The sequence below is a fragment of the Anser anser genome (assembly GCF_964211835.1).
Source record: "Anser anser genome assembly, chromosome: 9".
NCBI lineage: Eukaryota > Metazoa > Chordata > Aves > Anseriformes > Anatidae > Anser > Anser anser.
The window spans coordinates 20,279,089-20,304,736 of record NC_139729.1 but is presented as its reverse complement, the minus strand read 5'-3'; the positions used below and the strand labels follow the sequence as shown (position 1 = coordinate 20,304,736).

General features: G+C 43.7%; 1 protein-coding gene and 1 long non-coding RNA gene across 3 annotated transcripts in view; one reads left to right on the top strand and one right to left on the bottom strand.

The window, feature by feature from the left end:
* Nucleotides 1-25,648, top strand: part of LOC310904146 (uncharacterized protein) — a 372,616-nt gene that overhangs the window by 310,687 nt on the left and 36,281 nt on the right. Inside the window, exons 8-11 of one of the 2 annotated variants that reach the window (XM_083848460.1) lie at nucleotides 2,722-2,852; nucleotides 3,355-3,430; nucleotides 8,901-9,129; nucleotides 16,942-17,789. The gene's annotated coding sequence lies outside the window, so the exon portion shown is untranslated. Of the gene's footprint in view, nucleotides 1-2,721; nucleotides 2,853-3,354; nucleotides 3,431-8,900; nucleotides 9,130-11,765; nucleotides 11,892-16,941; nucleotides 17,790-25,648 lie in introns of those variants that run through there. The other variant, XR_014588061.1, reaches the window with a different exon arrangement.
* Nucleotides 12,360-17,706, bottom strand: LOC310904151. The gene is made up of 2 exons (XR_014588074.1): nucleotides 17,573-17,706; nucleotides 12,360-13,816 (listed from the first exon to the last, which is right to left on the bottom strand). It is a non-coding gene; the product is annotated as an uncharacterized lncRNA (long non-coding RNA).

Sequence of the window (25,648 nt, the reverse complement as noted above, 5' to 3'; positions counted from 1 at the left end):
TTGCGCCTCAACGTTGATTGCAAGTAGAAAGAAAAGCAAGTTTAAAACAACAAGCTCCATTTTTTTCTTGGGGTCCCAGTGAGCGAAAAGGGAGGCGTTATGAAGACTTTGTTGCAGACCCTCCGCTCCTGGCACTGAAGGATTATAGCCCCACTTTTTTTTTTTCTTTTACTTCACTATGAGAGAAAGGCAAGTTCACTGTAAGTTGAAAAGCAAACAACCAGGCTAGAAATTTCTATGTACAAAGCAGATGAGTGCTCCTGGCCCTTTTTGAGATACTGGGTTAGGTCTCCTTAACCACAGCTTGTTTTGTACCATGTATCACTCCACACGGGCCATTGTTGCCATGCACCTGTCTGTAATTTTGGAGGTTCATCTACCTCAGGCAAACTATATTTAAAAATTCAATGCTGATTAGAGGAAAAAAAGTTCAGGGGAAGGGATTTCCTAGTTCACAAATAAGAATGTGCAGTGGAGCACTCACTAAGTAAACAGAAAACATGGGCAGCTGAGAGAAATCAATTTAGCTGAACAAACAATGTTCCATGTAATGAACTACTAATTATCCTTTTATGCCATGTCAGTCTGAGTGATTACAGAGCTGTGCAGTTTAATTTGACGTTTGAGCATTGCCTTGCTCCATTAGCCTCATATAAAGCTACGACACGTTGAGAGGAATTAAAAAAAAATAAAAAATAAGAAATAAAAGATGGTGGTGGGTTGTGGGGTAAGGGGGCTGTTTTTATCCAGAATGAAGTAAGCACCTGTAGCAGTCATGAGGAAAAAAAGCTTCTTCGTTTTTCCTTCTTGTGACTTCTTAAATTCCTGGTTGTGATGAAGGGGGCAGCACTTGGGAGCCACGAAGGACCATGTCTGGTGCTCACAGAAAACTCTTTCAGTGCGCTGATAATATCCCAGGTCTCTAGACCCTACATTAAACGATCACCATGGGCTAGAATAAATAAATTGCACAGATCAGACACACATACAGATCAAGGGGAAAGCAGATGGTAAACAATACAGCGTGGGAGCAAATATATTTTCCTGAATACTCTCTTTTTACTGGCGATTTGCACACAGTAGGTAAATCAAATCCCTAGGTGCTTGGGAAATCTCGTAGTTAATCTAGGACTGAAGGGACATGTATTATAAATGCTGCTTTATTATCATACTGTTTGTCTAACTGCCTATACTGATAACAGGATTAGAGGGTATTAACATATGGAGAAAGCTAAAGACAATTTGTTGGGATATACGTTATGGCTATTAACTCTAGAGTACCAGTGCAATACCTGCAGTCTGATAGAGCTTCGTATTTTGGGCTAGATTCTTGTTTCACAGAAGATAAGTCAAGCCCAACGTCACTGAAGTTCTGGGGGAAATTTCCATGGGAAAGGTGTAGATGCAGAAAGGCCCATGCCTTGTGTCTAGGTAATGCACAAACACATGAAACAACGTCACAAGGGACAAATATGACACAAATGTCTAATAATAATGTTTATGGCCTGGTATTCAATACTGACAGAGCCTCATTTAAGCACAAATTGAAAAGCAAATGTTTAAAAACTCTTTGCTGTAACTACCTGACATTTCTGATACGCACACCATTGAAATATGTGACATGACATGCTCCAGACTCACAGGGCACTTTTCTCACAGTATGAACACAGGTGATACATATTTAAAGAATATAATATTAATGGAATAATATTTCACTGATGTTTTGAAAAATGTATTTCTTTAAAATTTGATATTTAATCTCAAGGATAATGAGTAGCATCTTGAAAGAGAGAAGAAAAAAAAAAGGGGAAAGGAAAAAGGAAGGTTTTCTTTTCTTTTTAAAAAAAGAAAACTTCCCCAAACTGAGAACTCAAAGATCCAGTCCACTATTTGGGCCCAGATGTAACTTGTATGAAGCCAGCTCGTCAGCAGGGGTGGGCTGATTTTGGTGATGAATTGCCCTTTTGTCAGCTAAGGATGGGGCCTTGTGTTCCCTCTCTCACACTCGCTGTTGACACATGCCCTGTTCCTTTTGGCCATTTCCTAGGCTGTCCTCGTGGCGTCTGTGCTGTCCCCCTTTTCTTTTTAAGGACCTGCGGAAGACTTTCCTGATGGATACCCTGAGGACTGGTTTTTTTGTCCACCACAGAGGTGGACACTTCCCTTGCATAAAGGCTGTGGCCCCAGCACCCATCAGCGTGGGATGCCCGTGGCAGGGGCAAGCTGCTGTTTGGGCACCTGTCTGCTGCAAACATAACCATCCTCGGCCTGTTCGTTAGTTGTTTTTTTCACATAGGACTCAGCTGTCACACTGTTTTTTTTTTTTGTTTGTTTGTTCATTTTTGGTGATGATCCCCTTGGGCCAGGTTGAAGCTGAGCTGAATTTCGGCGCTGCTGCAAGGCACGATGAGCTGCAGGCTCATACCCTGGGGCTGAACTGGCCCCTCTGTTCCTTCCTAATGCGCGTTGGACACATTGGGGCCTTTCTCTGCCATGCATTTGTAACTCCCGTTGATGCTAATGGGGGTGACATGTGTCTATCCGACGGAGAATAGACCCCATTGACTACAGCAGTTCCCCAGCCTTGAGCGATGCTCGTCACTTGATTAAGCCAAACTAATGAGGCACGACCGGGGCCAATGGGAGTGTGTGGGACTCAGGCCTTGCAAAATCTGGTGGAAACCTGCAGCATTCACTGGGGGCTGGGTTTTGTTTTGCCAGGCAGAGCCTCAGGATGCCACGGGGCGGATGTGCGGTAACAGGTGCTGTCGTACAAATGAACCTTGTGGAGAGGGTTTGCCATCACCAGCAGCAGCACCCCCCAAATTGCCTTCTTCCAGCAGTAATTACATGTAAGAACGTTCTGTGTGCTCAGCCGTGTTTAAAGTAGTTTGATGTTGGCTTCTGCTCTGTGTCTTTCTACACTGAATCTTGAATTTTGTCCCATGGTTTCTCCTCAGGAGCACACATATGGGTGCACCTTTGGCTCTTTAGCAGACAGCCTGCAGGTGGAAAAATCAGGCAGCATCCTTTTCTCTGACACTGGTTTGGGAAATGGGGAAGGTGGGAAGGAACAAAGTCCCTGAATGGAGTGCTTCTTGTAGCCTTGGCCCCTCTGCCAGAATAGCCACGTGAGGCACAGCGCCTCGGCTGCGCGCCTGTCCTTACCACCAGCCACCGAGCGCCCGCTGTGCTCGGCAGTGCTGGAGAAGTGGGCAGGGCTGCGTGTCTCTGCAGCGTCCAGAGCCACTGTGTTAGTGGCAGGGCACAAGCCTGAAGTCCAGGGCAAGGCTACAAAGGCAGATCTAGATCTTCAGAGAAAACAGCTTTAAAAAAAACTATGTTCTATTTTAGGACTTGCTGTTTTGGAGAACCTGATAGAGAAGTTTCCTGTACTTTCCCCTGTACTTTACCTGCTTGTACGTTCCAGGTCAGAGGAGGTTTGCATTTTTGTCATATTGCAATACTTGCCTTTATGTAAGTGCTGCTAAGAATAAAATTATCAGTGGGAGAAAAACATCAGTTTGATGTCTAAATTTGGAAAACTTGATGAATAAATCTATTAACTTCGTTGTGAGGAGAGGAAAGAATAGCAACCCTTTGTTTAAAGCAAAAATAAATATAAAATAAGAGTTGATGGCCCCTTCTGGTTTTCTGAGATGTGTTTTTTTTTAAAGTTCTCGTCCCCCTGAAGAGTAGAGATATTACTTTGCTCTGATCTGTGGGACTGTGGTGTAAGAAGACATGGTCAGTTGGACCTGAGAGGCACCGTCAAGATTAACAAATGCCTTCAGATTTGCAAAGGACAGGAGCAAAGGGAGTAGGAGGGTTTGTCCTCTTGTGTAGGTGTCCTTGCAGAAAGCAAGGCTCCTGGCAGGTGTTCAACACCACCACTGTCTGCGCTGGCATTGTCACAGTGAGCAGCACCCTGTCCCAGGACACTGATAATTGCAGATGTGGGAATCTTCAGGCTTTGCCCAGAGCTGCTATAGAGGACACAGCCATGTATCTGCACTTTGCAAGGCAGGTGCCTTCTTCTGCTTGCCCCAAGGTTTAGCACAAGGCAGCAACAGCCGCTGTCATAGCCCACAGTGTTTCAAGGCAAGCACAATTTTCCTTTGCTCAGCACCTGTGGCAACTGCACCCATCGCTTTTCTTATGAAGTATATCCAGAAAAGGTTACTTTACCTTTATAGGTAAATTAAAGATTATTTATTGAGCAATTGATGTTGAAAGCAAAAGGTTAGAAATGAAAGATTTATTGCTGAAGTATTAAAGCACAGTCCTGGTCTAGCTTAAAACATGGATGACTTCAGATGAGTCATCTCAGCTGTTTTTATCTTGGGGTCCCTTATTTTTGTTCCAGCTGTCAGAGCTGCAAGTTCAGCTCTCAAGTTATGTGGAAGTGCTGCCTTCAATCTATCTCCTTCTTTCCTCTCATCTCTACTCCACTCTTTAAATCTTTCTGGACTAAGAAGCTGGCATATGATTGTGAATGTCCTGTTTAGATCTCCTTACCAAGTGGCAGTCTTGGGTACTTAATGACTATTTTACTTTCCTGTTTAATACTAAATTGGCTGGGCATGGGGGAGAGGCAGTGCATAAACCAGGCAAATACTGTTTATGTTCCTTCTGTAGCTGCTCTATGGACACCTATGGGTCATTAATTCCTTTGTTCCCAGCCAACCTGCCAGCTGGTGGCTCTCCTGCCCAGTTTGAGCTGATCTCTTCATGTGGGCTGCTGACCTGTTCCCAATGAGCCCCACTACAGGATGTGCTCAGGAGAGATCAGGACCTTGGGACATTGCTAGCTTTCTGCTGAGACTGTGATTGATGGAAGTGATACAGTCACGATACAGAGGGCCAGGAGTTCCATCTTTCCTCCCACCTTACCTTCCACGTATTGTTGGTATTAAATGAAAGAGTAATATTGTCTGTTTGGTGGCACTCCTTGTGTATCTAAGGTGAAAGCACGTGCTTAAGTACTTAGCTGGAGGTTAGTCACAGGGTCTTGCTGCCCAAAGTGCTATTTCCCCTGGGAGAGGCGATGCATTGGGCCAAGACAGCAGGTGGATGCCACTGCTGAAGAGGGGCTAAGAGCTAAGCTATGACTATAGATCCATCACGCAGAAGCCCAAAGTGTTACTGCAGCCTCCAAGAAACAGCCTCTAATGACAGAAAGCAAATCAGCATCATCTCGTGACGCTGTTGTTCCTGTAGGTTATAAATTTAAAAGAAGGCAGGCTGAGGAATGGAGCGTGGAAATCCCTGCTGATCAGGAGCAAGACTATTTTTCTCCTTTAAGAACATTTGCTCAGCTTTTTGGTTTCCAGTGTTTTCAGTTGCCATATCAACCTGAGAAATTTGCCTGGCAATTGACAGTATATTTTTCAACAGAAGATTTAAAAAATTAGTTGCATCAGCTCCAGCATCTGATTGCTGGGATTTCACTTTATCTTATTTTGTTTTATTCTTGGTATTTGTTTTTCAAGACGCATCAGCGGATGGCCAAGGATCCCCACACTACCTTTGACTAGGCACATCTCAGGTTCAGAAATCTGCGTGTAGAAGTTACGTGACAGGTCAAAATGTGGCAAAAGCAGGGTTAAAGCCTGTGGGTCACATCCCTCTCAGGGGACAGGCTAGGAAAGGCCACAAGAGTTGGCAGAAACACGCTGGCTTAAGCTAAGTGGCAATTTCAGGTTTTATGTTGCTCTGAGGGGGAGGCACAGTGGAGGGGAGGGAGGTTCCTCTTGGCTTTGCCATTAAACAGCGAGTTGTTTTTCTGGAGTCCATGTCTCTCCTTATCTCCCTCCCAGCACCATCAGGGTGGGGAGCCTGCACCTGTGCCAATGGTAGTCCGTGACCTCTGTGTCCTGCTGTCCATCCATCCATGTCCTTTCTCCATCCCATCCCTGGCTGTTCATGGGTCACTGGTGTAAATGAGGAGTGAATCTGTGCAGCGCAGATGAACCTGCGGGGACTTTTCAATGGTGAATATACTGTTTGGTTTGTTGTGGGATTTTTTTTTCTTTAAAAGGAATGAGAATGGAAAACAAGAAAGTCAAAAAGCCCTGAATCTTTATCTTTTCTAAGTGGAGACACCGCCACAGCAGGACATAATGGCTTGCTGTGGTGGTGGTTTGCCTGAGAGCCTGGAGATTTATGTAATGAGAAACACAATTCCTGTAAAGAACATTGTTAAACCTTTTCAAAATTTCAGCTATAAGCCATTTTATTGCTAATAATATGGCTAGATTCTCCTTTTGAAGAATCTGGGAATGTTTGACAAGAGGGGAAAATGGAGAGGACTTGAGGCACCATAATCTGTATTTTCCATTTACCTTGCATGAAGCTTGAACAACACATGTGCCACAAATGATTTGTTTATTCCTAAGTGCCCCCAAGGAGCCCAGTCTCTATTCTCAGGCATATAATGGCTATTCAAATGAAAGCTTTAATAGATTGTTGCAGATCTGATATCAATGCAGTGAGAGAAAGAGATATGCAAATATTCAAAATTAAACAAACTAGCTCCTGCCCTTTGCCTTTCGAGGTGCAGTATCAAATCTGGATCATGTCACCAATGCAACGAGTCTGTTAGACTCAGCTCTCTGGGGAGCTAGATCTTTTTTCTCTTTTTTCCAGCTTGTCTCACAAAACTGTCACATTGTTTGAAATATTTGCTGTCTGTAATACTCAAGACTGAGGAAAGCCCCAACCAGGGCTGAAACACATGATGTATTCTGAGTTGGGACTCTTGGTGGGAGAAGCTCCTGCTGTGCTGGTTTACTCTATGTCTTCTTAGACGAGGGCCTCTAACTTCAATGCCTTGCCTGGGCATTTCCCCACACTTGACAAACAATTCAGGAAGAGTGACAGTTGCTTTCCGTGAATAGAGGTGTAGTTATTTGGGGGATACAGCCTAAACACAATTTGGTTTTGTCCACACTGGAAAACAAAACAGGGGCTCTACTGTTCTTGACGTAGCCCCCATTCATCTTCCTCTTCTCACGATCTGTGCAAGAGCTGGGCCCAAAAACCACTTCAGAAATGTAAAAACAACGTCATCCACCTAGCCATTGAACCCATGCCAGCAGCTACTGTGTGCATTGAACAGCAGGTAAAACTAATAATTTTACATCAAAAATACCGTAAAAGCTTCCAGCGTCTTCTAGGCTCTTGTAAAACTGCTATTATCTTGTCCAACCCTCAGGGCTTTTCGTACAATTATCAATTATGCTGTGTGGATTTTAAAAAAGGCAGCGTCTCAAACACAGGCCAGGCTGGGGATTGCCCAAGCAGCAGCAGTACTTTGGTGTGCTTGGCTGGCAGGAGGGCCTCGCTCACCCCGGCACAAATGTGGGCTCCTGGCTCAGGGACAGCAATCCTCAGAGCATCCCTGAGCCTCTCTTGTCCTCCTGTTTGCTGTGCTCTGATCACAGAAGCTTTGAAGCACCGCTTGCCCCTTGCTCCGTCATTGCTGCAGGTGAACTGAATGGTCCCAGTAATAATGAGTGGGACTCAACCTTTTGGGATTTGTAGATTCCTAAAGATTCCCCATTTGGAGTAGGGCCATCCTTCTTAATCCCTCAAACCTATGGGCAATGGCTTGCTGTTCTCCACTTGTACACCATTAGAATTAATCCATGAATCTCCAGGCATCTAGAAAACCCAAGCTACAGTATGAGCAATTAGAAAAGAGAGCCCCATTCCTTCTCAGGAGGAAGCAGGAAGAACCTTGCTTTGGTTGAACTCTGTGGACAGTCTGCTGGCTGTAAAGGGACCAGAGTACGTCAGAGGTGACGTGGGAAGCTGGGTTTGTACTCCTGATGTATTGCTTCATTAATGTGAGCCAAGGCTGGGCGCCTTGGGTTTTGGGGATGGAAGATCTGATGACGGCAGCTGGGGAAGAGGCCTTCAGGAAGTAAAGTCTCAGCTTTAATTTAGCTAGCCATTTATTTCAGAACCAAGGAGGGAAAAGACCGTTAGCCCAAATGATAGAGAAAAGATCTTTGCATGTAAATGTGAACAGTATCATACAGAAATGTTCCTCAAAACTATTTCATGACAGTCGTTGGAGCCATAGCCAAATATCTGAATGTGGCTAGACAGTTGGTTTCTACTTGGAACTAAAGGTGATCTCTGAAAACCTTGGCTGTGTTTAAACACGAACTGGGCTGTAAGCTTCTTATGGGCTGTGGCTACAAAAAAATAATAAATAAATAAAGGCTGACTCACAGTAAGAGAGGATTGGGTTGGCACATCCCCGTGGAACCCTCCCTGGTCTCTGAAGGTGCCCAGCATCTTGCTTGAGATCCCAAGCACCAAGCACTCCCTTAGAGTTCTCCTTGCAGCGTGGGTGGTAAATATTTTTGAAAGACTGGCTTAAGGGCTTTAGATGAGAGGTGTTTCTTTTGGCCTGTCAGTAGCAGAGAAGAAATAAAATGGACTTCTCCGGAGTTTTTCCAAAATGCATGCCTGATTCAGGCGCGCCCCGTTTCCTCAGAAGTGTGAGTTCCTGATCCCAACAGATACTAATTCAGATTTCCGTAATACCATTGCCAACCCCATCATTTCTGCATAGAGCCCTCCCTGAGCAGCACATGGAAGCAGATTTGTATAAGAGTTTTCCAATTAAACATTTTTCTAATTTGAAAATATTAATTAAAAACTGATACGTCTTGAGGGAAACTCTTGGTTTTGGCATATCTCGTTTTCAGTTTAAACCATCTTGACTTAGTCAGCATTTTATAATGAAAGATATTATTTTTCAAATAAAAAGCACATGATTCTATAGGAAAAATATACTAAGAAAAAATTAATATTTAAGCATGAAATAATTCAAAAATGCTTCATTAAGATCCAAGCAGGCTCTAATCAATTTTTGTTTCTTTCAGATTGCTGGTTTCGGAAATTGAGATTACCATTTCTGGTCCTATTTAAGACTGAGGGAGAAATGTGAAATTCTGAAATCTTTTCAAGACTGGAAAACAGCTTTCTACCAAGTTCCCCTCAAATGAGATTGCAGAAATTCTTCTTTCTCCTTTTCTGGCTCTGTTACCACGCAATTCTCTTCATGCTTGTCTCCAAGACCAAATCTGAGCCAGCCTGAGATTTGTGCTGACGGTGAGTGCCTGCTTTTTTTTTTTCTTTAAATAAAACAATTTCCTAAGGCATTGAAGTAGGCCTGATAAAAAGCAGCTTTTAAAATTCATTTTAGTAAATAGTTTGAAACCAGACCATAAAGCCTCATAACTGTAGGTTTGCCCTTAATTGTACCTCACTGACAGCCCATTTTCCTTCTCCTTTGCAACCACTCTCCTTTATCTTTAATAGCAAAACATATTGTATGCTACTTTTGAAAGATTTGTGGGTTTTCGCACAAATTGAGCAAGATCTGTAGGTAAACAGTGTCACCTAGTGGATGGATGGCATCAACTTTTCCAAACTGTGGAAGAAGTTTGTCTGTGTGTTTTTTCCCTTTTTTCCCAGAATTTCAAGCTATATATAAAATTTCAAATTGGAAAAGGCCCTGTACTGAGAATTGGGATTGTTTCCAAAATGCTGCAAAACTAAACACGCATAATGTGGTGGGCAGCTGTGGGCTGGTGTATATAAGTAATGTGCGTGGGCATGGATCCAGTCACATCAGTGGATACAAAAGGGAAGAACAGATTCTCCAGCTCAGTGCCTGAATAGTGAAAGGTTAAGGCAGCATAACGTGAATTTCTTATTTCCTGGATGTGTGAAGGTGTACCGAGTTTCACAGTGGTCTCCTGCACCCTTAGCTGCTTGTCTCCAAGCACAGAAAACAAGAGAATATCAGTAGGCAGCTTTGTTCTATAATCAGACAAGGCTCCTCAGCAGTGAAAATAAAAACTCACAAAGTACTTGGGATGAGAGATTTAGAAGGGAGCATCTCAATGCTGGGGGGAAAGTATATGCACCATGGAAAAATTTCATCCTGAGAAGGAAGGATGATAACTACAGGGACGTGATGGTAGATATCTATGAGAAATGCTACCTAAAAGGAGCAGGAAATATGATAAGGCTAGAAGAGCCTTCTGAGTAGGAGGTAACATGACGGAAATTCAGGGCATGATAATCTCAGTCAAGGGTAAAATACCCTAGAAGGAAGGATATGCTCCTAAAAACAGGAGGAAGAGACTGGATATCCTGAAGCCCACTTAAAGTACTTAGGTTTATGCTTTCCAACTAGTTTGCTGTCAGGATCCCTCATCTGGAGTCAAAGTGAATGCAGAATGGGTGGAAAGAGAAGGGTTTGTGATGCCCTTTCACTACCTTCACCTTCTGCTGTCTGTAAGGCTGTCACTGCAGTTTGTGAGCAGGGAGCAAGGTTGGCTGTCTTAGCTGCATAGTCACAACTGCATTTGGCTTTTCTGAAAATCCCTTGAATGCCCTGCTTCTTTCCTCACTCCTTAATGTAGCTGCTGTCCTTACAGCTCCTCTCGCTGGGGCAGTGAGGGCACAGCGGTGAGGGACCGGGGAGGCAGCGAGGACCCTGTCAGTGGGAGCAGGGAGCTCATATGCTCTGGGCTGTTTGGATAGGATATTTTCTGAGAGAGGCTCTCTGCTGCCGTCACCCAGAGCAGGTAGCTGTAGTCCAACATTTAGACCCAGGTCTTACATTGACATGGATTTGGTTAAAGCAATTAGCCAGAGCACTGTGAAGAATGTATAAGGCATGTTAGAATTGCAGTCAAAATGATCACTATCTAATTTTCATAGCTGAGGAAATCTGAACTCTAGCACTTAATTACCTTCCAAACAAAAAGAAAAATATTGATTGATTTTTATGGCAGATTGTTCTGCTAAGTTTGTGTTTGGCCTCTGTTTTCTTCATTTTTGTCATGTATGAAATGAATATTCTGTCATTCTTCTCCAAAAGGGTGAAAGCGATTACCGTGAAAAGCCCAGGGAGCTCTGTATGCAGGCAAGCTCAAATATGCTGCAAGTTGGGACACTTTCTCACCTGAGTATACATTCTGTTTCCAAAACAAACACTGGTATAACTGTATTTACTCTGTTAGATGCAGTCTCCCTTCAAACTATTTCAGTTTTCCTTTTTGTACTAGCCTTCTTGGACCAGTTCCCACTGACTGAATCAGTGGAAGGCACCATCTTCTAATGGTCCTCGCTGTGGACATCGGCTGGCATGGACATATCCCTTTGACTATTCTGTGCCTCAGTTTACTTCTCCATCAACATAAGCTCTACACTCACTTTCCAAAGTGCTTTAATGCTGGGGATGTCAGAGCTCTTTTCTTAGCTGTCCTCCCTCAGATAGCCAAATAATTACTAAATCAGATGTTTTTCATTTTCCCCTCTCATAGAGAAAGCAATACTAATTCTTTTGCTCATTAAAGTGTAAATGGAGAGGAAGCCTGTTGAGATCAGTAATACTATGAAACGTAAAAGCAGCATGTGAGGTCAGTCTTCCAACGTGAATTACGAGTGCAAACAAAAGTGAGCAAAAAAGCCTGAGTGGATCAAGAATCCCACTCCTGGGAATAGGTGAAGAAAGGAAGAAATAGAAATAGCACCTGGAAAATGTTGCTCTCATCAAAACAGACCTCCTCCCCTGTAAATATCCCCTAACTCTAATATTAATCAAATAGAAAATCACGTATTCTATGGAATCCTCTTTTACCTTGTGAAAATGCTCATAGTAAAACCCGGACTTTATTTTTAACAATTATTCAAAAAAAAAAAAAAAGAAAAATAAACTCTCGTTCCACCAGGAAATCATAGTTTCTTCGGCCAAGAACATCTAGTTTGAAGGCTGAGAAGGGCTGGCATATCTCCGTAGCAGTGTGTAAGGACAGCCCAAACATCTTCACGTTCCCAGCCCAGATCCCTGCCGCCAGCAAGACCATTGGATGCTCCTGCTTGGCCTCTGGCTGTGCTCACTGCCGGATCCGTGTGTGATGATGGCACCACGCCGAGCCCAGGGTGGCCTGCCAGTTCCCGAGGGGATGCAGGTACTGTGTAAAGAGGGGGTTTGGTGGGCAGCCTGCCTAACGCTGTGAGGGGAACTGCCGCCTACCAAGTACCCTTCCCTCTGCAACAGCGACACACACGAGTGCTCCTAAGCCCCCTTTGGCATATGCATGTGTAAACAGGTCCAAATGGCAGAGAAGACAACTGTGCAGGTAAACACCGCTGCCAAAAAGGAAAATTGCATTGCTCAGGTAACTGAGGAACCTCTGGCAGCAAGGAAAGGTTGTAAGAGTATGATCATGTTAACATCCATCCCTCTGGCTGGCTGGGTGAGCGATAAAGGTTGTAAACTTACATCCTCTGCCTGAATATTGAAAACGTGGCAGCTAATGCTGTAGTAAAAGAGGTAATATTTTATTCATTTAAAAGATCAGCACACAGGAAAAGTGAAACACAAGACTTATAAGCTGTCTGCATCCCATCCTTCATGGTGGCTTCAGCCCCTAAGTAGTCACGTTTCTGAGCACTGGGGAAATGTGAGGAGCTAATCATTTCCTCTGACTCAAAAGCATAACAGCAGAACAGAAAGCAAAGCAAAAAACATGCAGCATGTTTCTGAGTTTCCCTGTTTCGATCTGCTTCTCCGCATGTGTGAGGTTTTTTTCACCAGAATCATCATTCCTCGTAATTCAGCTTAGGGCATTGAGTTGCCTGATTCATGAGGACTTCAACAAATCTGAAGTCCTGGAAGTAGTCTGGAAGGAACTATGAAAGACTCCATGTTTCTTGGGCTCTCTTTGCTGCCCGTTCAGATTTTCCAGGAGTGCTATGAGATAAACTTTTTATCTCTACATCACCATTTCACATCCATCCCCAGAGCAGCTCATACCTTTCAATGGGAAAATGTCTGGGAAAGAGCTGAAGGAAAGCTTTCACTTCAGATTTACTCCCTGCCCTCTGACTCTCCCCCTTCTGAAGAGGCAGCTCAGAGTTTCTGTACCAGCTCACCAGGGAGATGAAGGTCTCCATCAGGACTGGTCATTTCACTGTGTCCAGCCATCCCACTCTCTTTTCCAAGATGCTCCAGTCCAAGTTGATCAGAACCCAGCTGCCAGAATTGATTCTGCTTTCTCACCCTTTCCCAGGAGATGTTTCAGCCTCCACAACACAACTTCCAGCTGGGTTTCACCATGTTTGTGTCTCACCCTGGCAAAAGCTCCACACTTGCCATGCTCCTTTCACAGGGGCTGCAGAGAAGACGATGGGTGTGTGCTTGTATCATTTATGCTCTTTCATTATTACAATGTAGGAGAGGGGAAGGGCCAGAAGGTCATTCAGTGGCATCTCCGAAATGTAGATCTCAGGATGTTCCCAGATGAAACAGACGTGTGAGAACCCACCACTGCTGCTGGCTTTACTGGTTTAAGGCCGTCTTGGTGCAGACACTAATCTGCCCTCCTGTTTCCAGAGGCAGGCTACCAGTGTAGCACATCAGTAAGGCAACCAGGAGGAGGTGACACCTCTTCTGTAGGTGTGGGACTTCAGTCTCCAATGGTTTCATTCCAGCACCTTTCCCCACTGTAAACGTGGTGGAGATTCTTGTTCATGTTCTAAAGTCAGCATTAAATGGGATGTTTTAAGCTGAGGATATTTTCCCAGTTCTTGGAAAGGGTTAGACACAGCTCTGAGCTGGGCAAAGTGTGTGTTTGCCATCAAACTAAGCAGCTGTGTTCATCTTGTCTTGGATTTCTTTATATGAGACAGGCTGATTCATAAAAGGAAATGCTGAGGCCACACAGGTTGTCAAGTCTCTAGTCTAACCAGGTGTAATGACTGAGGTTTTGCAGGAAAGCTGCAGTTAAAGGAAAAAGTAACAGATCACGGGTCAAATCCATCCCTGATGCAACTCTGTCTTCCGTGAGAGTTACCCCTGGGTGAATCTGGCCCCATGTTCCTCACTCATGAAATAAAACAAGATCCCTTCTGCAGCATAATCAATTGGAAAAGGGAAAAGGAGGGGAGAAAAAAAAAAAAAAGCTTCCTTCTAACCCACATTAAAAATAATCACTTTTTGTTGCACAATGGGGCAGAGAAAACCAGTCCTCCTAGACATCAGAGCACAATTTCCTCAGCATGTCGGGGGGGGGGGGGGGGGGGGGGGGGGGAAGGCATAACTGAGGGGTCTCTTTCATTTCTACTCGGTTCTAAACAATATAAAGAAGAGGGGAAAGCATAAATATATGTATCTATATAGACAGATATTTGTGCTTCTTGGATTGATTATATCACCAGTGTGGGACCTGGAGGTCCATAGGAGGAATTTTGCACAAATAGAGTGATTTAGAAATGAGGATTATATTCCTTCTGTTGATTAGACCTGTTGTTTAAAAATAGTAAAATATATCTGTTATAAATGCCCGCTAGAGTTTTCACTGCTGTGTGGTGTTTTCTGTTTCAGCTTTTTCTTCCCTTTTGGCAGGTCTGTTGTGTACGTGAGCTCTACGGGAATGCAGAAAAGCCACCTGAGGGAGAAAATTGCTAATCACTAAAAATTACTAATCATTCTTTCACACTAAACAAATCCCACTGAGAGGTTTTTAGTTACACAAAGGTGGATTTTTTTTTTCTTTCCTCTTTTCCCTTTTTCCTCCAGCTAATGATACAGAGGTGCAAAACGGAGGATATCACATCCTACTATGCATTAGCTGCGGCATTTTCACATGATAAGATCTAGGTCTGAGTCCAAAATAAAAGCACAATAGCCTGAAAATCTTCTAATGCACGACACTAGCACTTTGCAACCAAAACGACAAGAAAAGGAATTCAGACAGTCACAGAATCATCTTTCCAAGGTTATTTGTATTCTAGTAGTGGTGAGGTCCCCTTGCTGAGACTATGACCCCTGTGCAATTGCCCCCCTAAAAGAGTTTACAGCTTAAACAAATAAGGTAGAAGGTTGGAAGAAAAAGGCATAATTTGATCTGCAATTCTTACAGGACACTCGGGGAGTAAGTGCCTGTCTCACAGTCACATTTGGATATCCGTAGTGGAACTAGATGCTAAACCTACTTCTTCTGAGTCCCCGTGTCCTAACCAGAGCAGTCATCTCCTTCCCAGTTCCACTCCTTTGGTCTTAGAAAGACTTTTGCTGGAACATCCCCAGAAATATGAAGCTGTTCTTGAGTTAATCCCAGCATGGTTCAGGTTGACAGGGACGTGAGGTTGGAGGTCATCTTGTCCAAGCAAGACCACCCTTGCTCTGCACAAGCAAGGCCGCCTAGAGCCAGTTGCCCACAACCATGTCCAGATAGCATTAATCTTCCCAGTATACTTCAACAAATCCATTCCACCTAAAAGTTCTCATTTGCCTTTGCTAATGATGCTCAGAACATTTCACAGGCTGAAGTTTCTCTTGTGTTGGCATGAGACACTGGGTAGCAGCAGGTGCATGCCAGGTGAAAAGTTTGGGTGCCAGTTCATGGCTCATTCTCTACACGGGCATCCTGCTCCTACAGCCCTCATGCAATGTGTCCAGCCAAGTGAACTACGTAGAAATTGTTGACAGCTGACAGCAGTGCTTCCTGGGGAGTTTCAAGAGATATATGCATTCCTGGATACCTGTCTGAAATTCTCTGAATTTCAGACAGGCAGAGAATTCACCATAAGGGAAAAAAATCAGTGGCATCCCTGTCCAAATTTAATTATGGCATTAATATATATTAAACTTACATATCTATATGTACTTTTGCTTGCTGACCTCTACTTCAGACCTCACAGCACAATTAAGCACCTTCTGCTGGTGAGAAAATGGCATGTTTTGTTTTCATTCCTTCAGCCTCTTTGGAAAATGCTGCAAGCTTTGGACTTTCCAGCAGGCATGGGGTGGCCAGGATTTCCCCGGGCTCAGCCGCTACGCCACAGCCCCACAGGTGTGATCCCCTGGTGATGCAGCATTCCTGTTTCTCACTTGAGCAGAAAGAAAACCAAGGCAACAAAATTGCCTTGTTTTCAGTCCATCATCAACAAGTTCATTCTGCCATGCTCCACCACTTCAGAGTACCTGTTTAATTAATTTTGACACATTTCTTGCAGTTTGATTCTTTGGACCAAATTTAGGGCTTCTGTAGGTCAGCTGATCCCAGGTTCATAATACTTGAAAGAGATTTTTTTTTCCACCCCTGTTCCCTTTGTGTTTTTTTGTTGATGTTTCCTTTTTTCCCGTATCTTTGAACACAGTAGACATCATCTAAACTAAACCAAACAGAGGTGCAATATGTTTTCTGTCATTGCTGTAAACTGGTCTGAAGCTCATCTTTTTGTGTCAGCTCTGACTATTCAGGTTGCAAAACATGAGACCCTCTCCAGAGCATTTTTTACTGCACTCATAAAGAAATAATGCAAAACTAGGAACTGTTACTAAAGAAAGGATATCACAAAGCATGAGCAATGTCTGGCTATGGGTCTGCTCCTAATCTCTTCCCTGGACAGAACAAAGTAGGACAGTGCTCTTAAAATACATCTATTTTATAACCAGATCCAGACTAGTTGCTGCTTTGCTACAGTGATGAGCAGTTATATTTAAATGCTGTCACTGACTTTAGGATTAACACTTCATGGGAAGCACCTGTGAGGAGCCAGCGCTGCTCAGTGCCATGGCCATCCTAGGAGTGCAGCCCCCGTGGGGGCCATGGGAGTGGGCACTGCCACTCACTGTTCCTGCAGATTTCCTTGGTTTATGGCTTCTAAATCACTAACTATATTGCCTTGAAATATTTTTCTCTAGAGAAAGCATGTTGGTATTTTCTGAAGCAGACCATGGCATTACTTAAATTTCATGTTTTGACATAATATTTTTAAGCTCACATAATTCACTGAATTCCACCCAAATTAATAGTTTCAGTACCTCAGAAACACCATTTGTTGGTCAGTTTTAGCCTTCCTCTGAAAGACTTATTTTTTCTTTTTTCCTTTCCCCAGGGGTCAAGATGGGTTCCAATGGAGCCTCCATGAAGCATCCTTGGCATGAGAGGCCAGTGATGACAACAAGCTTTCTCCATCACAAAATGGAACAGAGGGGGGTCAAGGTGATCCTCTTCCCTGTGCTAAAGGATGAGACACCTTGGGTAAAAGCCCAAAAAGGGAGATCTCTGTCAGTGTCTTCTGCCACATGTTGACCTCTGCATCCTTCAGTGCTACTGAGATCTCCTGTGCACCCCACGGGCCTGAGGGAGATTGGTGGTGTGGCCAGAGAGATAAATCCCCTTCAGAGGAGCAGCATCTTTTGTTACAACATGGGTGATAAAATGAATTGTACAGCTGCTAAAGTACTTTTATACCATGATAACTGCAGCCACCCAAGGGTTTGTAAGCCAGAGCTACACAACATAACAAGAAAACCCAGCTATATTTAAGCTGGCATTGGACCACCACATGCACTAATCTCGCACAGTTGCAAGGGTGAAGAGTCAACAGCCATTTGCCATGAAGCTTTATAAACGCTGCTGACATCCTCGAGCTAAGAGTACATTGGGTCAATATACAAATTTATGTATCTCTCAATAAAACATACATTCGTGTAGCTTTTGGGTCAAACTTAAAGGGCAATTACCTCCGATAGGCACCAGCTGTTATTCTCCTGCAGACTTCTGGGACTCCAAAAGCACAGAGAGCCAGGAAGTCTGAATTTAAGAGAAGGAGGATTAAAGAAGATCCCCAACAGTAAATAAGTGCTGTTAAGATGCCATTTTGTGGTCAAGTCATGCCACTACCATTATCAACTAGCCATAGCTACTGGTATCAGGAGGAGACCACAGCATTGCCATCAGGTGAGTTAGTAGTAATTATAAGGTACTTATTTAGTCTAAGGAAAATACAGTGCAGATTACTCACTGGCACCTGAAATGGCATAATTAATTGGAGCAATTTATTAAGACAAATAGAGGGTCATGGCTAAGCAGGGTGCTTACAGTTAATTTATAGTTAACTAGGGCACTCATTTACCCTTCTCACATCCACCTAGCAGCTTTGTGAGAGGATTTCATCATGCTTTTGAGAAGTGCAGATGCTGGGTCTTCTCTTATGCTATATGACCTTACCACTGTTAATGTGATTGCAGTAGGAAAAAGACTGTTTTCCTTGCCCAGGTGCGGTTTAAATGGTCTTTCTCAACTCAGTATTTCTCCAGCTAACTGTCTAACAACTAAAGCACAGTAAAAATATACCCTATTTCCTCATGTCTTGTTTTTACTGAATCTTTCTTGTGTCCATAAGCAGGGCTGATCCTCAACTAGTTTATAAGGGATTTATCATGAGATCATACATTGTTTTCATAAAACTCGTACAGAATTCTATATGGGCTCTTTTATCATTGATAAAACCTAGAATGATTAGCAAACAGTCCCAGCTCAATTCAAAAGAGTTATTATAAACCAAGACAAAATATTTTCTTAGGGAATTGTGACAATTGAAGTTTAAGTGTATATGCAGCTTCTGGCTCCTCATTGCACCACGCTACCTGCAAATTGGGTGCACCTTGATCTGAGTCTTTTAATTGCTCTGTTAGAAATGACACGGGGGCTGCTACTGGTCTCTTTTCATAGAGGTCGCCCTACAGCCCCACTACCACACCCTTATAATGTAAACCCAATGCAACTGTCTTAATTGTTACACTGGTTTTGTGAAGGGGGGGAGTTGGGGGAATCCTGAAACCCTGAACATATCTGATTTGTATTTCTGCTCAATTTTGTTTATTGCCTGATTTTTGTAAGCTCATTTTATTGACTGTTTTTTAATTATTAGATGTCCATACTAACTGGAATTGCAATGCACTGAAATCTTATAATGTTCTGTTTTTTTATACCACTGGTCACTCTGCCCTAACCCTACATGTATGCGCTGAATAGCCACATTGTTCGTTTATAATGTCCTTGGCTTTTCTATAGCCTTGTCCCTGTGATGTTACTTGTGGACACAGTGGGCTGGATTGAAGACAGTGAAGTTAAAAGTGGTGATGTATGCAGCTATGTAACTGTGAGAAGAAATGTATTGATTCCACATACTTCCTTTTCTAACCTGCTGTAAGGTGTTTCATCATGCAGGACATCATGGAGATCTTATATTTATTACTTAACATACATTGAAAGGTTTGACTTCTCTTTCTTGCTGGCTTTCTGAATGGAAAAAGCTGTTGTTAACATGTCTTGCGTGTCAGAGATCAGGCTGTTCATGACAGCTTATGAAGCTTTGAACGTATATAGTAATAGAGAGGAATGGCAAACTGTTATATTAATGTAGCTGAAGCACAAAAAGTGAAACTATTGACCTTGCCAGCTCTGCATTTGGGGCAAATGTTACTGCAGTGAATAGAGTAACTTTAACTAGCCTTAAACAGAAGTTGTTTTTAATTTTTTTTCACGTTTTGCTGTGGTATAGATAAATGTGAATGCCTAAGAAGGGCTGGGCAAAAGACTAAAGATAGATGCAATTTTGCAAATATCAGGATTATTTTGTGTGTGTGTGTGTGAAAACTTGTCTTTTGGACAAAGAGGCCAATAATGAAATAGAAGCAAAAATGATTTCTGTTGGTTGGTAAATCACTTTAAAGCTTCTGTTACTCTAATTTCCTTTTCTAGAAAAATAACCTTTCAAAGCAGGCAAACAAAAAGCCTTTACCATCTCTCTTGCATGGCATGGCATAAGTTCTCTGAATGGAACCAGTCGGTATGGAATAGGTGCACATCCAGCACACCTTTAATACAAGGCAGCTCTTGACCTCTTTGAGACAAAAGGTCCTGCAAGTTGCAGTGCCTGGTTCCTGGAATATGCAAAAGATACTGCAAAAACATATGGCAAGAGATATTAATGTGTTGTGAGGTACAGATGGGCTACAGGGAGAAGCAGATTGCTCAGCTGCTTTCCATTCTTTTCCCCTAAATCCAATATAAAAATCATCCTGGCAGGACAACGTATGGGAAGACAAGGCTTACCAAGGGATGCTGTCCGGGCTCAGGCATACTATCTGCCTGTCCAAGGCCCTGTTCCGTGGAGGTGATTCCTGCCCCACAGCTCACTTGCACGGCCGTTTCTCTGCGTGCAGCATCGCGTTTGCTTGTGCAGCTGCTGCCCCGGCCGTGGGTAAATACACCAGGGGCAGAGGTGCCAAGGCACTGTGCTTCAGCATGGGTTTGTGCGGCTCGCATCACTCAGTGCCACCAAGAAAAACTGCCCTCTGCCCTTCCCACAAAGGAAAGCCCTCACATGGGAGCACAGTGCTGTCCCCCAGTCCCACACCGAGCCTGTTGAAGCAGCCTCCTTTCACCCTGCCGGTGCGCGGCTTCCTCGGGCGCCGTGGAGCAGGGAGCGTGCTGGGGAAGCCCGTGCCGTGGCCATTAGTGCTGCACTGGCAGCAGCCTCTGCGGATAACGAGAAGCCCTTCTGCCTCACTGCTATTAAACCGCTGCCTTTTCACGAGAGGAATCCTGAATTCTTCCTCAAACCTAAACAAAAAAGTGAGCCTTTTATTCGTTTCATCATTATCTAGGGCTGCCACATTCAAATGATTCTCCAGCAGTCCCTTCATTTCCGAGTGCACACGTCGAGAAGGGATTGGAAGCCTTTTGATTAAGAATAAGAGGTGATGACACTACAACCAGTGCAGGGTTGTCATCATTACCATGTACCTGCACTTCCACAGAGCTCTCGCTCTGGGTTGCCTCTGATATAAAGCTGCTGTACTCTGTGCCCTAATTGAATGGAACTATTTCATAAACACGCATTCCCCGAATCCCAGAAAAGATCCTTTTAGAGGGGAAGATATGGGGAGGGTGGTGGGGAGGTGGGGAGCTAGATGGGCTCAGTTCCTGGCAGACCAATTTTGTCTGTGAGAGAGATTTCTTTGTTCCCTGCAAAACTGCTCGTCGTCTACAAGTGGATTTTTTTTTCCCTCTCCTCTTCTCTCCTCTCCCCCTCTTCTACAAGTCAAATGAATGATCTGACCACCCACTTTTAATCTTGTGATTTTCTGCTTTTGGCCTGGATTACAAGTCACCTATGGCCACCTCCAGTGCATAGCTGGCTGCAAGTTTACACAAGACACCTTAGGGAAAACATCCATTCCTCCCTGCCCTGTTTGTTGGCTGTTAGTGCCTGATACTTTACCGCTCTGACTTGGTCACAGTTACGACCTTTAGGTAAGAGGACAGGGAAGAGACTTGCCACCTACTCACCTGGATGGTCTCATCTCTCTCACGAGATTTTATTCATGTGTATGTCCTAAACAGTGGGAGCGACACTCAGCAGATGCCTTGTTAAGCAGTGTCCCTGTCATCAAGCACGCTGTGCTTGTGCTCTGGAATCTTCACTGAAGATTTACTGTTTTCCAGATTAATATTTAAATCCTGATTTTGACCCATATTCCTCTCCTGGCTATTTCCCTCTTCCCATGCAATATAACTACAGCTGTAGTGGACAGTGGTGCTGTGCCTGAGCCCCAGAGGTTGCAGGAGCTGTGCTGAGCTGGTTCTTCCTTGGAAACTGGTCCTCCAGTTGCAGTTCAATAGCTAGAATAATCCTCTGCTACCCGTGTATTTAAACGTGAAGGGCTTTTATTGTTAATCAGTCTTTCCCCAGAGCCTACATTTTAGTGAGAATACTCTAAAACTGCTATATGAAGTTGTATTAATAGACAACAAAATTACAGCCAATTCCTGGCACTATTTCAATAGCTATGTATGAAATTTACTGCATAAGGGATGTTGAGTTAAAAGTGGTCAGAGGAGTTACTTTTATCTTGGCTTACATATAGCATTACATTTACACCTGAACACAGGGTGAATTATCATCCAGAGGAGTTGAGAAGGAATCTCTTTTCTCCAGGAATGGCAATTATATTTGATTAGGTACATGGGAGCTTTTTCCTCTCCTGGCCAAGGAGCCGAGGGCAGTGCTTTGAAGACACCCAGCCTCATGATCAAGGTGTAAAGCATAATGACAAATGTGAAGTTCCTGCAGGGTCAGAGTCAGCTACAATAGTTCAGGGGAGAGGGCATCGGACTGGGACTTAAGAGGCTTGACTCGACTGCCCTGTTCTTCCACTGGGCTGCAGGACAAATCACTTCCTTTCTGTGCCACAGTTTCCTTATCTGTGAAATGGCGGTAATGAGCCTTTCTTCTTCATTTCTCTTTGTAATAGCTCCAAGAGCTGCAGGTAAAACTCGCCGTACAAGCACTTGGTATTACTGTGTTTGATTTCTGGGATTTTTGTGTGTGATATCCTAATGCAAGGAGCTTCTTCAGATTTGCACACATAAGCTCAAGGGCTGTGGTGTTTGTCATCCTGCTGTTAACGGTTCTTCCCTGAAATCATTTGGATGTGCAGGCAGTACTCTGCTTTTGTTTTTGTTAGGATATCTGCAGCCTGTAATCTTAGTGTAACAGGATTTGCTAGTCAAGCATAGCCCTCGAACAAAAGCACCCAGAGGATGTGCCTTTTTAGATGCTCTCCTTTGCACAACGAACCCCCTGTCCCTTTGCCTCTGGTCTCTGCTGGTCCCCTGTCAAGAGGCCTCTATGCCTGTGGTCATCAAGAGTTTGCCAAGACAATGAGGAGGGGGAGGAGGAAAAAAAAATCCCCTTGACGTGTGTAGTAATCTAAGCCTCATTCCAAAGGTGTTTGCTTAAGCATTGCTAAGGGTTTCTCCTTCCCATCCGCGTCACTTTGCCCCTCAGCGTGTTTTTGTTTCAAGATTGGAGGCTGCTGGAGAGGTGGGGGCATTCTGTGGCTGTGCCTGGTGTGATCTGGGGGCTCTTTGTTTGACAACACGTGCAGGGTCCTGCTCACCATCTCCCCTTGCTAATGAAACACATTGGGATGAAGAGTCCTGATCGTGAGGTGATAGCCCCCTGAGTGTCAGAGGAGGTGGGGTGAGCGTGATGCTCTTTAGTTGGGGTCATTTGAAGTGATAGATGCAGGAGGATGGTACGTTGGTTCCTGCTGAAATCTGAGAAGTTGCCTGTGTTGGGGAATGTCACCCAGCGCTCAGCAAACGCATTCAGATGAAACCGCTGAAATCTTGGGTTTCAGGCCTAAGTGACCACTACAGGCACTAGTAGTTCCTGCCTGTGGAATAAACATTTACTGAACACACTTCAGCATAATAACACTTTGTGCAGCAAGCAATCGCTCACCACCCTCTGCCTCTTCTCGCTGTTGTGACAATCCAAACGCTACTCGGACCACAAATATGTCACTCTCTCCTAGAAGTGCTTTACTAATAAATAGCTTAACTTCACTTCCCTTGACCAGAAGTCAGGGTGTGACTTGTTTTTGTATTTGAGTTTACCATGCTGTTTTTTCCTATCTGTTCCCTGAAGTTGGAGTGCAGGGCACTAATGGGAGATGCAGGATCTGCAGCCTTTCCTCTAACAAAGTACGCAGCTAGTGCTTGGTGATACCAGTGACCTCCACTATAAAATCGTTTTGTCCAAGGCCATACGTTTCCTCCCCATCTCCACCTCTCCAGCTCATCTGCTGAGCATTATTAGAAGTTTGGCATAGTATCTGTGCAACATAGATCGTTTATACACGGCTGTGAGATATCGTGCTGGTATAATGAGTTTTTTTAGTGGTAGATCAAATTTTTCAGAAGGGATGCTGGTCTGATGGTACTTTTTCTAGACAGAAAGAATCACCTGCAGATTGAGGACCGGAGCTGAGTCTCTTGACTCCTGGCCCAGTGTGTCACCTGCAGTGGAACACCATCACACTACAACATATTTATGCGAGAGGACTACTCACATTAAGGGGTGAAGGCATCTTCTTTGTGAAAGGGAAATTGCACCTGTAAAACATGTATAGAAAAGCCTGGGTATTAGACAATATTACGACTTCAAGACTGTGAAGACTGCAGAAATGGAGAAGTGTTTCTCTTGCATTTCTGCAGATGTTTCTGCAGTATAATTCTGGAATCAAATTTCTCCTCCTGTTTTCAGAATGTATTGAGCCAACCCTGAAATTAGGGATGTGTCAACTGGAAATTAGGAAGCATTTGACTTTGACACTAAAATTAATTAAACTGTTATTACATTGATCTTTCCAGCATCTGTTCCACTTGTATGCAGAAATGCTAGTGTGCGTTATGGGGCCATTTTACACTGGTGGAATTGGATGCTGTGATCAGCCATATGCTGATAAAATTATTCTTTTGTCAGCATGTCTGCCTGGAATTGCTTCAGGAGCTGGAAACATTCAAAGCAACAATGCTCAGTGCTGAGTGCTTAAGATCGTTGATGTGAAAGGGACTTTTAGTCTAGTTCCATATCCTATGTACACTTCATATACAGACATTGGCAAACCTCTTCCTCTGTGAGCATCTAAACATGGGCTTTAAGAGCACTTGTGTTTCAAGACCAAACTTTGTTTACTGAATGGAGAATCCGTTCATCTAGTCCAGTTGAGTCCAGTAGCTCTGCTGTCACTTTGGGGTGATTTGGTCAGACTCCAGAGAATTCAGGGTAGAAGAAAGCTTACATAAAAACATTTCTGACTAGGCAGGTCAAGTGGAAGGTAAAAGTAATTAGGCTGGTTTGTTGGACAGTCCTTGGTGCCTATGTGCGTTATGCTTGTGCAGCTCATAGGTAGTAAGCACAGTCACAGGCACCAAATTCCATCAGGATATAAAAGGGTTGTGTGGCAAATAACAGTGCTTTGCCTTCCTCTGTGGTTTGTGTCCAGAATATGAGAGTCCCTATTTCACTAGGTATGAAGGATGTGAGATTTGTCAGACGCTGGGAGCCGAACTGGACAGAATTAAAAAGAACCAGCCATTGTGGTGGTTTGTAGAGTAATGACAGAAGAACTATCTCAGTCCCGAGGCTCTCTGCATTCCTCCCAGAGCGGTCAGCATTGCACGTGGAGCTCTGCAGGGATTTAAAAATAATAATGATGTGGCACACTCCAAATCCATCCATGAGCAGAGCCTCATCTGATTGCCTGGGTATTGTCCATATCTGTAATTAGTCCCTAAATATGCACCTGAAACACAGCTGTTGCAAGCTTTTTTAGGAAAATGGCCATTTAAAAATGGGTATTGTGTTGGAGAAATTTCTTTTCAGTAGTTTCTGTTTACAGTTGAAAGCAATTCTTTTCAAGCCTTGAAAAGGATGTAATTATTTGCTTTTACAATTAAAGCCATAAAAAGGGCTAGCTATTGTTGCATGGTCCTTGAAAACATGCTATTGCTTTTGATGACTGTGATATTATTAATCAGTTAATTATCATCACTGGATTAAAATAAAAATGCCCAAGTAAACACAAACGCCTTCCCTGTAAAGAATTCATCTGAATGCTTCCGAGTGTACTTGTGCATTGCCGAGCTCTTGTTATGGCTGCGCACAACCTCTGTACACAACTGCCACGCTCAGGCACGCAGCGTGCGCAGGCACAACCTGCAATGCTGAAAGGTTGGTGCTTTGTGACAACTCCATCAGATGTCACCACAAGGTATTTGTCTGTCAGCAGTGGCCAGCTAAGTGATTAGCTGACACAGCTACTCATGGTATGGGTCACCGGCAAAACAGACAGGTTCAAAAATTCAAGACATTTGTTCCAATTCCTCCCAAATGTCTTGCCTACTTCATTCAGGTATTAGCTCAGTTGTCTTGTGCAGGCAAAATAACACATGTTGGC